The sequence below is a fragment of the Dermacentor variabilis genome, unplaced genomic scaffold (assembly GCF_050947875.1).
Source record: "Dermacentor variabilis isolate Ectoservices unplaced genomic scaffold, ASM5094787v1 scaffold_12, whole genome shotgun sequence".
Taxonomy (NCBI): domain Eukaryota; kingdom Metazoa; phylum Arthropoda; class Arachnida; order Ixodida; family Ixodidae; genus Dermacentor; species Dermacentor variabilis.
In genome coordinates this window covers 13,263,371-13,279,221 of record NW_027460280.1, presented here as the reverse complement: position 1 = coordinate 13,279,221, position 15,851 = coordinate 13,263,371, and positions in this window count along the sequence as shown.

Genomic DNA, 15,851 nt, shown 5'->3' with positions numbered 1-15,851 from the left:
CCCGGTCGCTCTACAGAGAAGCTAGCTTGGCTAGCCGTCAGTATTTAGGATCAACATATGGCGTCACTCGTTCGGTGCAGTTGCTTTTAATGCGAAGCATTCTTTGGTGAGTGCCCCAGTGATCTGGTAGCAAAATCGTGCGAAATCGTGTCTGTAACGCCAAAAAACTTGACGCATTTCCCATATGAATACATAGGTCTTTATAAAAGGGGGTGTGGTGGCCAACTTGAAATTGGAAGCGGCGTCAGCACAAATTTGGCCGTGATACAGGGATTGGTCAAGTTGAATGTGGTAGTGATATGGGAGTGGCCCAACCTAAATTTGGGGTGAAATGGTAGTGAGCCAAGCTGAATGTGAGGCTGATACGGGGGTGGCTCAACCTAAATTTGAGGTGATATAGGGGTGGGTAAGCCTAAGTTTGGGGGAATATGGGGGGTGGGCCATCCTGGATTTGGGGAGGATACGGGGGTGGGAGAACCTAAATTTGGGAGAAATATGGGGGGTGGGCCACCCTAACCATGGGGCTGATATATTTTTTTTTTATATTTGGGGTTTTACGTGCCAAAACCACTTTCTGATTATGAGGCACGCCGTAGTGGAGGACTCCGGAAATTTTGACCACCTGGGGTTCTTTAACGTGCACCTAAATCTAAGCACACGGGTGTTTTCGCATTTCGCCCCCATCGAAATGCGGCCGCCGTGGCCGGGATGGGGCTGATATGGGGCTGGGTGAAGCTGAATCGGGGGTGATACGGGGGTGGGCTAAACTAAATGTGGGAGTGATTTGCGGTGGGCCATCCTAAATTTGAAGTGATAGAGGGCTGGGCTAGGCTAAGTTTGGGGCTGATATGGGGATGGGCGAACCTGGATTTGGGGATGATATGGGGGTGGGCCCACCTAAATTTGGGGCTGACATGGGGTCGGGCTAACCTAACCATGGGGGTGATGCGCGGCTGGGCCAAGCTGAATTGGAGGGTAAAATATGGGTGGACTAACCTTAGTTGGTGGGCGATTTGCAGTGGGCCATCCTAAATTTGAGGTGATCGAGGGTTGCGCCAGCGTTAGTTTGGGGCTGATATGGGGATGGGCCAACCTAGATTTTCGGGTGGTATTGGAGTGGGCCAATCTAAATTTGGTGGTGTTCTGGAGGCGGGCCAATCTATATTTGGGGGTGATCCTACCTAAATGTGGGGGCAATCTCGGGGTCGGCCAATCTGAATTTGGGGGCGATATGGGGGTGGGCCAACCTAAATTTTGGGATGCGTCGGCTCGAAATTTGGAGGACGATTTATGGAAATTCGTCTGTGGACCAACTTGAAAATTAGGGGTGGCCCAATTGAAATTCGGGTTTAAGCCAACTTGAGGTTTAAGGCTGGGCAAAAAGAAAATAGGGCGTGGCCGACTTTAAACTTGAGGGTGGGCCAATATAAATTGGAGGGTGTGCCAACTTGAAATTTGGGGGTGGGCCTACTTATTGTTTGGGGTGGGCCAATTGAAATTTGGGGGCCTGTTTACGAATAGTTAGACAACACCAGTGGTGTTTCTGCATATTTTTCATCATCGCAAAGTACGTACGTCAATACTTGTTACCTATATCCCTCAAGGTGAGCTACCACCCGAGCCTTCCCAGCCCACTGAGCTAATGATGTCATGGGTGTGCTCTCATCGTGACGACTGCGACGTTCAATGGGGAGATCCACAAAAACAAATCGCAGACCGAGCTGACCATTTTCACACCAATGACATCGCTAACACTACTCGCTCGTGCTAGACGCAACACAAGCTTACAACGATCATAATTAAACTTTCAATCGCACGCTAGTCGACACGTTCTCAGTGCAGAATTTCGTCAATCATCTGGATAGAAACCATGCTGGATGTTTTACTGTTATGTTGGGCCGTTTTTCACGAAAGCCTTTCCCACAAAGACAATACATTTTTGAGATTGACGAGGCAAGCTAGTACATAACTCATACGAAGCAAACGTATAAAGGGTTATAGTGATTTCTCAAAAAATATGTTAGGTAAATAAGATTTCAGATGGTATTATTTAGACCGGGCATGACAACGATTTCTTCCCGCCTGTCACAGCGCTTTCACCGAAAACCTAATCATTTTGCTCAAACGCGTTGCCCCAATACTACATGTGCTGAATGTAGAAAAGTGCGGTGCGTGGTCACAGCTTCAAAGCCAGTCTATTTTGTGTACTGTTGTTGATATTGTAGAAATGTGGAGTTTTCCTCTTCATAAGAGCACAAAAAGAAAAAAAATATTACAGATAGTAGCTGAGCGCAAAGTACATTGGAAGATCTGAAACCAGCAATTATATTTAATTTGCGGGTTGGTCTTCCCTGCTGGTAGATTGCTGTCCGATCACTTCAACGAAGTTTGTTTGTGTGCAACTGCAGCAAAAACAAAGATACTACCATTTCATTGCGAGGACCTTTATGCCATTCACACGCACAATAAGGACACCAGATAATTGACACTGTCAGTTTATAAACTGATTTTGTTTTGCTAATTTCAGTGTAGCGTGGTGTCTGCGAACGGAGTATTTTCTTAGTATCAGTCCAGTGTTAGCAGTGCGAAGCAATTCGGTCTATCATCTCCGTGAGGCCATACTAGCCATTGTAGCGCTTGACTCCAGGCCAAGTGCTAAAAACTTGGTGTGCTTCGTCCTATCCGCAGGTGGTCCATCCATTCTGTTATGGTGGCCTCCTCCTCATTTTAGCTTCACCATCGCGAGAGTGCGCAGAGAAAGGAAGCTTTCTTCACTATCAGCCCCAGCTGGGTTCCACCACTCGTAACTGCTGCAATTTGCAGCAGTTACGGCTGGGCATGCTAACTACATCCTTAGTTTCACAATGGCTCATCATAATCTTCATCAGCCTGGTTACGCCCACTGCAGGGCAAAGGTCTCACCCATACTTCTCCAACAACCCCGGTCATGTACTAATTGTGGCCATGCCGTGCCTGCAAACTTCTTAATCTCATCCGCCCACCTAACTTTCTGCCGCCCCCTGCTACGCTTCCCTTCCCTTGGTATCCAGTCCGTAACCCTTAAGAGGAAGCTTTAGCTCGAGTGCTCCTATCTAAATACATGTAAAAGGAGAATTCGTTTTTTTCGGCAACCACTGCACCAAATTTGACGAGGTTTGTTGCATTTAAAAGAAAAACATAAAATCTAGTGACTGTTGGTTTCGAATTTTCGAGTTAGGTTGTCAATTTTTTATTAAAAATTGGCGAAAATCGAAACTTTTCAAAAAACGAAACTATCAAGTTTACAACTCCGTAACTCAACCACTAAAAATGATAATACAATTCTGTGAATAGCATCTAGTAGTACATCCAAAGCGGACAAAATCGATATGTTGCACATGAATATAAAAAAATGTATTCATAGGGAAATACAACTTTTGCAAAACCGTTGTAACCAACGTAACAAATTCACGTAAGATAGAAAATGACATATTGAATTTGTCTGCTTTGAATGATCTAATGGATGCCGTTTACAGAACCACGATATACATTCTTTATGCAGATCTATGAATTTGTAAACTTCGTGCTTCTATTTTTTTCAAACGGTCAAATATTTGAAAATCGCTTAAAAAAATTCAAGCCTTAAATCGAAATTCCGCTTCCAACAGTCACTAGAATTTAACTTTTTCTTTCAAATGCAACAAATTTCATCAAAATCGGTCCAGGGGTTATCTCATAAAAACGTTTTTGCGTTTTACATGTATTTGAATAGGCCGCGTCGGAGTTGGGCCCGAGCTAAAGCTTCCTCATAATGACCATCGGCTATCTTCCCTCCTCAATACATGTCCTGCCCATGCCCATTTCTTTTTCTTGATTTCAACTAAGATGTCATTAACTCGCGTTTGTTCCCTCACCCAATCTGCTCTTTTCTTATCCCTTAACGTTACACCTATCATTCTTCTTTCCATAGCTCGTTGCGTCGTCCTCAATTTGAGTAGAACCCTTTTCGTAAGCCTCCAGGTTTCTGCCCTGTAGGTGAGTACTGGTAAGACACAGCTATTATATACTTTTCTCTTGAGGGATAATGGCAACCTGCTGTTCATGATCTGAGAATGCCTGCCAAATGCACCCCAGCCCATTCTTATTCTTCTGATTATTTCCGTCTCATGATCCGGATCCGCCGTCACTACCTGCCCTAAGTAGATGTATTCCCTTACGACTTCCAGTGCCTCGCGGCCTATTGTAAATTGCTGTTCTCTTCCGAGACTGTTAGGCATTACTTTAGTTTTCTGCAAATTAATTTTTAGACCCACTCTTCTGCTTTGCCTCTCCAGGTCAGTGAGCATGCATTGCAATTGGTCCCCTGAGTTACTATGCAAGGCAATATCATCAGCGAATCGCAAGTTACTAAGGTATTCTCCATTAACCTTTATCCCCAGTTCTTCCCAATCCAGGTCTCTGAATACCTCCTGTAAACACGCTGTGAATAGCATTGGAGATATCGTATCTCCCTGCCTGACGCCTTTCTTTATTGGGATTTTGTTGCTTGCTTTATGGAGGACTATGGTGGCTGTGGAGCCGCTATAGATATCTTTCAGTATTTTTACATACGGCTCGTCTACACCCTGATTCCGTAATGCCTCCATGACTGCTGAGGTTTCGACAGAATCAAACGCTTTCTCGTAATCAATGAAAGCTATATATAAGGGTTGGTTATATTCCGCACATTTCTCTATCACCTGATTGATAGTGTGAATATGATCTATTGTTGAGTGGCCTTTACGGAATCCTGCCTGGTCCTTTCTTGACAGAAGTCTAAGGTGCTCCTGATTCTATATGCAATTACCTTAGTAAATAGTTTGTACGCAACGGACAGTAAGCTGATCGGTCTATAATTTTTCAAGTCTTTGGCGTCCGCTTTCTTATGGATTAGGATTATGTTAGCGTTCTTCCAAGATTCCGGTACGCTCGAGGTCATGAGGCATTGCGTATACAGGGTGGCCAGTTTCTCTACAACAATCTGTCCACCATCCTTTAACAAATCTGCTGTTACCTGGTCCTCCCCAGCTGCCTTCCCCCTTTGCATATCTCCCAAGGCTTTCTTTACTTCTCCCGGCATTACCTTCGGGATTTCGAATTCGTCTAGACTATTTTCTCTTCCATTATCGTCGTGGGTGCCACTGGTACTGTATAAATCTCTATAGAACTCCTCAGCCACTTGAACTATCTCATCCATATTAGTAATAATATTGCCGGCTTTGTCTCTTAACGCATACATCTGATTCTTGCCAATTCCTAGTTTCTTTACTGTTTTTAGGCTTCTTCCGTTCCCGAGAGCATGTTCAATTCTATCCATATTATATTTCCTTATGTCAGCTGTCTTACGCTTGTTGATTAACTTCGAAAGTTCTGCCAGTTCTGCGCGTGCTGCCACAATGGCTATCGCGCGCAGAAAAAGTAGAGCTGTGGTCGCTATCACTACCACGAACCCATGTCAATGCAGATGTAAGTACTTGGAGGGGCTGGGCATGCTAACTTCTGCGCTACGACCCGCCGCCGCCACCTCAGATTTTCTATGCATACCTGCTTCTTGTTTCTATTGCACACGCATGCAGGACAAATGCGGATAAGTGATTGGATTAGATTGGGAAAACGTTTATTGAGCCTGCAGTAAAGCGCGAAGGCGCGCTTCGGACGTGACCTACGTCGTCATCGTGGTGGTGTTAGGAATGGCCGTACGGGGTGGCAACGTGCCAGCTTTCAGCCCGCAGCACCTGTTCCAATCCCACCAGACAGGGCGCACTTCAGAGAACTGCGGATGACCGGCAGCCACGTGGCGCGCGGTCAACTCAGGAATGTGGTACTCGGCTGCGCCACCCGAGACAAAGCAGAGTTCTACGAAGCCCTCTGACGTCGGCTCCGGACCCTTTTCCCCCGTGCGTGTGTGCGGCACGTGTTTGTGAGCCCTCCGCCAGAAGGGCTGGTCCACGGGGACATCGAACTATGACGTCGAGCGGAGAGCTTATAAGCAGCGTTTACCGGCTGCTAGAGCGTGCTCGTCGTCGGGAGCTGAGTGCTCGTTGTCATGCTAGAAATGTACTAGTGAGCTGTGTGCTCGTAAGCTGTTTGCTGTATGATAGTCTTGCGGGCTCCATATGGGAGTCGCGCTAAACTGCCAATGTATCTTCCTTAAAATGTTAATATGTAAATAAATCCTGCTCGCCTAGTCCTGTCGCCACAAGGTCCTCCCTACGGCTACGACTGCCGACTCTTACAGCGGGTGCTCTGCGAGGATCCCCGCTCGCCGTTGCCGGCTCACCAGGCTCCTGCCTAGCCATTGCCTCGATGACCTGCTCGACGGCCTGTAGTTGTATTTCTTGGTCTTCGCTCCACGTTGCTTCCTCAAGCTGCGGCGGTATATGTCCTGAGTTAGCTTGGCTTGGATGTTTGGAGCAATCCCATAGCATGTGCTCGAATGTGGCCTTCTCCCTGCAGCACGCTCTGCACTTGTCATGGTGGTGCGATTCTGGTTACATCCTATGCAATAGCGCCGGGCTTGGAAGTGTTCTCGTTTGTAGTTACCTGAACAGCACGGCCTGCGACCTGCTGAGCCCTTTGCAGGGCGGCGGGAGAAGTCTACGGAGCAGCCAAAAGCCTTGGTCAGTTCGTTATAGGTGGTCATCCGGTCTTTGGCGCTGAAACACAGCGGGCAGCCATTGCCTTGGGCGCGGTCGGTTAATCCTCGCGCTCGGGCGTGTGCCGTTTCGTTGCGATTGGCATGCTTCTCCGACGCTTGTCCTGCGTGCTCCGGGAACCACTTGATTCGAGTCCTCTTGTCGCGGTATGCCTGTCGGAGCAGGACGCGTGCCGACGTTGGGGCAATTCTTCCTTTGGCGTAGTTCCTCACCGCCTGTCGGGAGTCGCTGAGGATCATGTGGCATTCTCGGGTTACGATGGCCAGGGCGATGGCTATTTCTTCTGCTTCCTCCACTTGCTTGCTCGATGTGCTGGCAGTCGCCCGCACGGAGTCGACCACCGCGATCGCGAAGCAGTTGCGGCCGGCATATTCGGCTGCATCCACGTATCTGGCACCGGTGTCTTCCGCGTGCAGGTCTGTTAGTGCCTTGGCTATAGCGCGTCTTCTGCCTTCGTTGAATTCCGGATGCATGATCTTCGGCAAGGGGTCAACCCGCGCGTTTCATCGTACGTGGTCGGGGACGGGGCATTTTGGTCCCTGCTGTTCATGATAACCGATGCCTAGACTGCACAGAATCTTTCTGCCGGCCTTTGTTGATGACAATCTTTCCAACTGAGCGGCTCTTTGTGCTTCGATGACCTCGTCGAGCGTATTGTGTATGCCCAGCTGGAGGAGACGTTTCATGTTGGTAGTTTCAAGTAGACCGAGGGGTGTATTGTAAGCCCTCCGGATTAGGATGTCTAGCTTGTTCTTTCCGCTTTTCACCCACTTGTGGAAGGCTGCCACGTACACTGGCAGAGTACGAAGGAGTGTATAAGCCTGATGTTTTCCTCCTTCATGACTCCCTTCTTGGTGGTAACGCGCTTGAGCAGTCTGCTGGCATTGGACGCCTCACCCATGCTGAGGGTGATGGTGTCTCCGTTCCTGCCGAGCGCTTCGATCGTCACGCCCAGGACTCGGATCTTGCTGACCGTCGGTATTGTGTTACCATCCCTGGTGCGGATTTTGATCTTTTCGGGTTTCCTTTGCTTCTTGATTCTGTGCGTTTTGATCGGTTGGTAAAGCAGGAGCTCCAACTTACTTGGGGAGCAACGCAGTCCCATACCTTCCAAGCTTTTTTCGATCGTGTCGACTGCCGTCTGTGGCGTGGATTTTGTGCGGGCATCACTGCCCCCGTACACCCACAGCGTAATGTCGTCCGCGTATATCGTGTGCTTCAGTCCTTCAAGCTGGCGTAGTCTTTTGGCAACTTGAATCATAGCAAGAATAAATAGCATGGGTGAGATGACGGAGCCTTGGGAAGTGCCCTGGCTCCCTAATGTCTTCTCGTCCGTCTTCAGGTCGCCGAGTCTGAGCTCCGCCATCTGCCGGTGAGGATGCCTTTGAAATATTCGTACGACCTCTCGCTTAGGTTTAGATGCGATACCTGCGCGAGGATGGCAGAGTGCGTAACTTTGTCGAAGGCGCTTTCTAGGTGGAGCCCGAGGACGGCTTTGGTGTCCCTAGTTTCGCCGTCGATGACCTGATGTTTGATAAGTAAAAAATCTCAGTGCCCTTCCAATCTCTGAAGAAATACGACCCGCAAAGCTGTGTATGTGGGCCCCTTAATGGCGAACTGCACCTCCGCCGTATGTCGGCACCGCGTTGCACTGTCTTCGGGATCGGCCCACGTATGGGGAGTGCTTAATGCCTGCTTCACCTCCGCCGCTGGTCGGCCTGGCATGGCGTTACATTCCGGATCAGCCCACGTATGGGGAGAGCTGAACGTTTGCTGCACCTCTGCTGCGGGTCAGGCCGGTATTATGCTATCTTCGGGATTTTGCTCTATACGCGGACGCGATAGTGGGGAAAGTAGCCCTTAAGAGGAACCTTTAGCTCTGGTGGTCCTATATAAATACATGTAAAAGGAGAACTCGTTTTTCTCCACAACCACTGCATCAAATTTTACAAGGTTTGTTGCACTTGAAAGAAATACTTAAAATCTAGTGACTGTTGGTTTAAAATCTTTTATTTGGGTCATCATTTGTTTATTCAAAATTGGCAAAAATCACAAATTTTCAGAAAACGAAACCGACTTTACAACTCTGTCTTTCGGCAATCAAAACTGATATCACAATTCTGTACATTGCATCTAACAGCACATCTAAAGCGGACAAAATTGATATAATACGCATGAATCTAAAAAAAATTTAGTAATGTGGAAATGCAGCTTTTCCACAACCCTTGTTCACAACGTAACGACTTCACGTAAGATATAAATCGGCATATTGGATTTGTCCGCTTTGAATTGTCTAAAGGATTCTGTTTACATAACCGCGATATCAGTTCTTGATGCGGAGTTATTAATTTGTAAACTTCGTGCTTCTGTATTTTTCGCACTCTTGAATTTTTGAAAATCTTTTACCAGAATTCAAGCCCTAAATAGAAATTTGCGCTTCTAATAGTCACTAGAATTTACCTTTCTCTCCCGAATCCTGCAAAATTTATTAAAATCGGCCCAGGGGTTATCTCAGAAAATCGTTTCGGCGTTTTACATTTATGTGAATAGGCCACGTCGGAATTGGGCCCGAGTTAAAGCATACTCTTAACGACTTCGTTGTAAAAAAAGTAATAAAAGAATAAAAGAAAAAAAATCGCCTCAGCCGTCAATATCGCCGCCTCAGATTTTCTCATGATGGCACCGCCACCATCGGCACGGCTTCCTGAGCAGCTACCAAGCTGTTCCCTTTCGTTATCTTCCTTCGCTCGGCGGCAGTGCACTGTCTTGATGCCGACGACACGCTAAATCTGCACCATCATTCCGTCATGCATCGCTTCTGCGACCAAGCAAGCTTTCGGCGGCACACGTTCACTGCCGTATTGACACTAAAACTTTAAAATGCTTGCCTTCGAGAAAGCAGCGTGAATAAAAATGGAACGCGACTATGTGACCATGGGGAACATGTTCACGGGGCCATACTATTGATGACAGCACCACAAAAGGCTAGATGTGTTCAGGTTGACTTTACAGGTTTGGAAGGAAAGACTGACGGGCTAGTTGCTTCATTATCACATTAAGAACAGCACTTAATGTCAGCGCAGTTTGTGTGTGGTTCCCCCTGTGTGTGTCCCGTCGTGAAGTGCTGTTCTTTCTTTGACTTCACAGATGTTCTTTTTCTGCGTCAGTGACGTCTTCCAAGAGTGTTTACTTGGAAAATTTTTGTTCGCATTGCTCTTAAAGAAGCATATTTAGTCGAAATTTGTTCGTTTGGCTGCTTAATCTCGAGGACGGGCTCCAAACTGCTCATTTTCTTTAACCACGTAAAAACCCTTACTGAAATTTAATTACGTAGCTTTGTTAATTACGCAAACAACTTCTCAACTTACTCCGCATCTAGAGGTTACCAATCTGAACACTTGAATGATAAAATGATGTTAACATTGTTTGCATCGTTCGAATGGTTTTGTTTTGTGCAGTTAAAAGCAGCCGGCATATTGATGGTGCTGTAGACTTCTTATAAAGTAAGTGTGAAAGTTTGGACAGGTTATCTTGGCACAAATCAACTTCATGAGCTTAAGCACATGACCCAACCTTGCACGTCTGTCTTTACAACCGATTCTCATACATTATACAAGAAGCACCTCAGCGCTACGGTACATCCCACAAGGTGTGCGAGAACATTGTGCGCGCTCCCGACTAGGTTTCTGAGCGTTGGTGGCATCATAAGGAATAAAAACAGCTTCCTGGAGGAAAGCATTGGGTACATTTTCAGCACTTTGTAACATATGGATCAGCACGGATATGTACGTTAGAACGAAAAGTACTGAAATATTAAGGTGAGGGTTTCGCTGCATGTATTTTGGCTGTCTAATGTTAAGATCTAAAGAAAAAATGCTTTGATTTTGTGACAAATAATGCTGACATGAAATATGAGCTCCGACACAGTACCCGTGTTGGAACTGGCCCCTGGAATACAGGGCTACATTAAACCACGATATGCTGGTTTGATAAATACCAGTAATTGTAAAGTGGTTCGCTCTTGAATTTCCTGTATGTCAATCGGCGCCGCTGTGCAGTGTTGTGGGCCCTTTTTATACCACCAGCACTATGTTTCAGCTAATATTGAAAGCAACTGTATTCCTTCTTTTAAGGGGGGGGGGGGGGGGTTTAGCGTCTAACCACAGTTCCAAAGTTATCAGTTAGCTCAAGATGCGCCTGCATGTGTTTCTAATATCCAGTATGTTGGCACGGATTCAATAGCGAAAGAGCGCTATCTTATCAGATTGCGCGCGTGAAGCGAATACTGGCGTACATTCTCCATCACATTTGCCGACCCGAGATTGCGCTGCGATGTACGAGCATTCCAATCTGACGAACCGACGCCTTGATCCGTAGATCGGAATCAGAGGAAGCACTTTGCGCGCAGCCATCGGTATCTTTGAGTGTTATTTTCTTTTCCAGCGCAAGCTCATCTTATAATGAGTAACATTCGTGACTGACTCTTTTGGAAGTGTTTTGTTCTTCACATCACTACAACGTGAGAGTATAGAGGTGCTCCATCTTCATTGAGAGAATACTGGGAAACGGACTAGGCCTTTTCTTGCGTATGCGTTTACACATTAACCACACCAATTTATTTTCCATAACTTACGTTTTAATTTAGGGGGCTGTAAAGCACAGCAACCTTTTACTAACAGGATGTTTTATTAACAAAGAAAATTTAAATGCTTATTAGTCGGCTTTCACTTCATGGTAAAGAATTCCAATAAAGATCTACTTACGATAATTAAAAGCCTATCTGTTTGACAGCGTTTCATCTGAGTTCCCCTTTGCAAGGTAATACAGACTTGCAGATTGTTCGTATTGGGCACCCTCGACATATGCCCAACCGCCAAAGAAAGGGTCATTCCGAATGTTTCATTTCAGGAAGGCGTGTTACCCTCCTGTCTTTCATTCCCGTTCGCAAACACGCATAAGACGAAAGTGCTGCTTGAAGAGCGTCGTTAGTCCAAGCCAACTAGCTACCGTAGCTCACCTCGCCTATATCGCTGTCATTTAGGCTTAGATAAGAAATATTATTATTTTAAACCGACGCATCACGAATCCAAAAAGAGCTGCGCGCGACCAGCCCAGCTAGGTTTCTTTCATTTCGTACATCGTCGTAGCGGCTAATAGTAGCTCACGAAGCAGAGCACTGAGTGTGGATATGGCAGAGAAGGTGTTCTATATAATGTCTCGTCACCCACCGAAAATTGCCCGCCGTGCTACTGGCCTTTCCTAGAAAATTGTATATGTGACGCCCAGCCATTTGGAACACAGCAACTTTGTTTTGCGATGGGAGAGTCCAGGTGAGAGACGGGGTGGTTATGGAGATAAAGACACGCTATTTTCTGCAGTAACCTAGGCATGCATGGATGAATGCCTTTATTTATTGAGAAAAAGGAGGAGCAAGACTCAGTGGAAGCACGTCTCAGCAGACTGGGAAAGAAGCGGGGGACAAAGAGGAAAAGCTGGGGCCTGGGTGGCAGGCGAAGTCGCAGCTTAGAGGCGAGAGAATATAAGCAAGAGTTGGCGAAACCAGTTGAATTCCAGTGTAGATGTGTGATGTGCCGAGTAAATGATTGGAGTCACCGCCCAGCATCCGTCCTTTGCGGCAGTATAAGCTCCCACCGTTCTTGGTAACAAACCTTTACTGAAAACCAACCTTCGCAATTACTTATTCATCAGCCATACCTAGCCACGTATTCCTTAGTGGCAGGGTCTGTGGATTACATCTACGCTGTCCCGACAAGTTACGACCATAACGTGGCACTTGCGGTTACGGATGCCATACTCGTGACTCTTACTATACTACTACTATATTGCGCGAATACTATAAACATGGGTTTACTGCACAAGTTAGTGAACAGACATTTCAGAACCGCGTTTTTCGCCTTACATACGCCCAACGCAAGCACCATTGTAGCATGTAACGGTGTGAGTCCCTTCAAGACAGAGACGCGTACGCAAACATAAGAACGTGTTAGAAGACAGGGTCTTGGGCCTCGTGCCAAACATATCCAAGCCAACAATATGTTAACAATCATGCCGTCGTTTCTATGCAAAGAGGTTGTGTATTTAAACTTCTGGAGTGACAGTCCAATCCGCCACCTACGGGAGCGCGTGAAGCGCCGGGGGCCACATTGTTAGAGGAAAAGGAGTGCGGCCACAGTACGTGGCTGCGGTATACGCGCGACGCAACCTGTGCTTGCGGTTCTGCGATGAAAAAATAAAGTTAAACCCCTTTAGGAAGTATATCAGTCCGCCATTTGGTGTCGCAGTTGTCAAAAATAAAATGTCATGGTGGTGGCTGCCTAGTGTGCTGTGTACAATATTGTTACGAGGAGTTGCGAAGAAATGGTTTTATTTACAGGAGAATTGGACGATGATGGTAGCGTGATCGTAGTGCAGCCCGGCCTCTCTAACTCCTCGTTTTCTTCGTCCTCTCTTTCTTCTCTTCCTGTCCGTGCCTTTCGTATCTGTTAAATTTCCCCGCAAGCAGACGAAGCCCGTGGGGCGAGTCAGGATGTACAAGCAGGGTAGAAAGGCTTCAGGCGAGGAATATGAGTCAGCTGAGTTCTGCTTGATCGCCGACCATTGCACAGGAGGCGAGCTATGACGTAAGTGAGTTCGCTCAGGCGGTCCACAACTACAAATGGGCCTGAATATTGTGACAAGAACTTTTGGTACAATCCACGCTTGCGTTGCGGTGTCCAAAGGAGGAATAAGTCACCTTTTTGCAGCGATACTTGTACGTGACGGTCGTCGTATCGCTCTTTCGAATGACTTTGCGAGGCCAGAGTACGAAGACGAGCTATTCGACGCGCTTCTTCAGCGAGACACAAAGTCTTCGATACAGAATCATCACTGTGCAGAACGAAGGGTAGGAAAGTGTCCAGAGGGCTTCGCAGTAACCTTGCATACAGGAGGTAAAATGGGCTTTAATCCGTGGTTTCGTGCTTCGCAGTGTTGTATGCATAAGTGATGAAGGGCAGCACGGCGTCCCAGTTCTTATGATTGGAGAAGACGTACATAGCAAGCATGTTAGTCAGCGTTCTGTTTGTCCTTTCAACGAGGCCATTGGTCTGTGGATGATATGGCATGGAATGACGGAACTGTGAAGTGCACAAACGAAGTAACTCTTCAATGGCATCAGCCGTGAACTGGCGACCACGGTAGTTCGCTGATGATGACACGTGGTGGGCCATGACGAAGGACCACGGAACGGAGAAGGAAGGCCGCCACGCAAGCAGCGGTGGAAGACGGTATGGCTGCAGTTTCTGCATACCGTGTAAGATGGTCTACGCAGACAATTATCCAGCGGTTCCTGTTGTTAGATGGCGGGAATGGACCCAGAAGGTCAATGCCTACTTACTCGAACGGCGTACTGGGCGGTGTCAATGGCCGAAGGGGACCCGGGGCTGCGGTGGTCGGTCGCTTGTGACGTTGGCACGTTTCACAACTAGCGACATAGCGACATAGCGCTTGGTTGCTTCGTACATCTTGGGCCAGTAAAAGCGCTCCTGCGTGCGGTGCAGCGTTCGTACGAAGCCGAAATGGCCGGATGTCACACCGTCATGCATGGCGCGTAGAACCTCGGAGCGGAGACTCTCGGGGACAAGAAGCAGAAAACGCGCTCCATACCCGGAGTAATTAGTTTTGTACAGCAATTTATCACGGACAGTAAAGCGACCGCTGCCTTTAGAAGTACGGGCGGCGACAAAAAGCGGATCAAGGGTAACATCATCCCGTTGTTCTCGCTGAAAGTCTGCCGCGTCAGGGAACGTAGGAGTAACAGCAGCGAGACAGTCGTCAAAATTCTAAGCATCGCAGTCGGTAGTCGCAAGAGGAATCCGAGAGAAGCAGTCTGCGTCAGCGTGACGACGGCCACTCTTGTACCCACAAAGTCGTATTCCTGGAGGCGCAGCGCCTAACGTGCGAGGCGACCAGAGGGATCACGCAAACCGACCAGCCAGCATAAAGAATGATGGTCGTTGATAATCTTGAATGGTCTACCGTAAAGATAACATCGAAACTTTTGTACGGCGAAAACGGCTGCCAGGCATTCCTGTTCCGTGACCGTATAATTGCGTTCAGATTTGCTCAGACAACGGCTGGCATATGCGACAACCTGTTCTGCACCACTGTGACGTTGTACAAGCACCGCTCCTATCCCGATCCCACTCGCATCAGTGTGAACTTCAGTCGGGCAAGATGGATCGAAGTGACGCAAGAGGAGTGCTGACGTTAGTATAAACTTCAGTTGAGAGAATGATGCGTCACACTCTGGCGTCCAATTGAAGGATGCATTTTGTCGCAAAATACTTGTCAACGGGTAAACGATGTCGGCAAACCGGGGAAGAAAACGACGAAAATACGAACATAGGCCAATGAATGAGCGGAGTTCTCGTGTTGACTGCGGTGGCTTGAAGGAGCTCACTGCTTCAATCTTACGAGGATCGGGTCTGACGCCATCCTTGTCGACTAAGTGTCCCAGGACCAGTGTTTGACGTTCGTCGAACCGACACTTTTTTGAGTTTAGGACCAGTCCAGCTTTCTCAATGCAGTCGAGAACGAGGCTGAGGCGTTCGTTATGTTCTTCAAACGTGCGGCCAAAGATTACAACATCATCGAGGTAACACATGCATATCTCCCACTTTAGACCGCGTAGTACTGTGTCCATGAATCTTTCGAAGGTGGCAGGAGCATTGCAAAGGCCAAAAGGCATAACATTAAATTCGAATAGGCCATCTGGAGTCACGAAAGCGATCTTTTCCTTGTCGGCAGGGTCCATAGGTATTTGCCAGTACCCCAATCGCAAATCAAGTGTTGAGAAGTAAGAAGCAGCGTGTAAGCAATCACTGACGTCATCGATTCGCGGTAGTGGATAGACATCCTTCTTCGTCACTGCGTTTAGATGTCTGTAATCCACGCAGAATCTCCAGGAGCCATCTTTTTTTCGGACCAGGATTACTGGGGCTGCCCATGGACTAGATTACTCTTGAACGACACTTTTGTTCATCTCCTTGACTTGCTCGGCAATAACTTTGCGCTCGGACGATGGCACTCGGTAGGGCTTCTGGCGGATGGGGTGTGCTGAGCCAGTATCTATTCTGTGACGAGCGTGGGACGACGGCAAATGAAGGGGTGCATCTC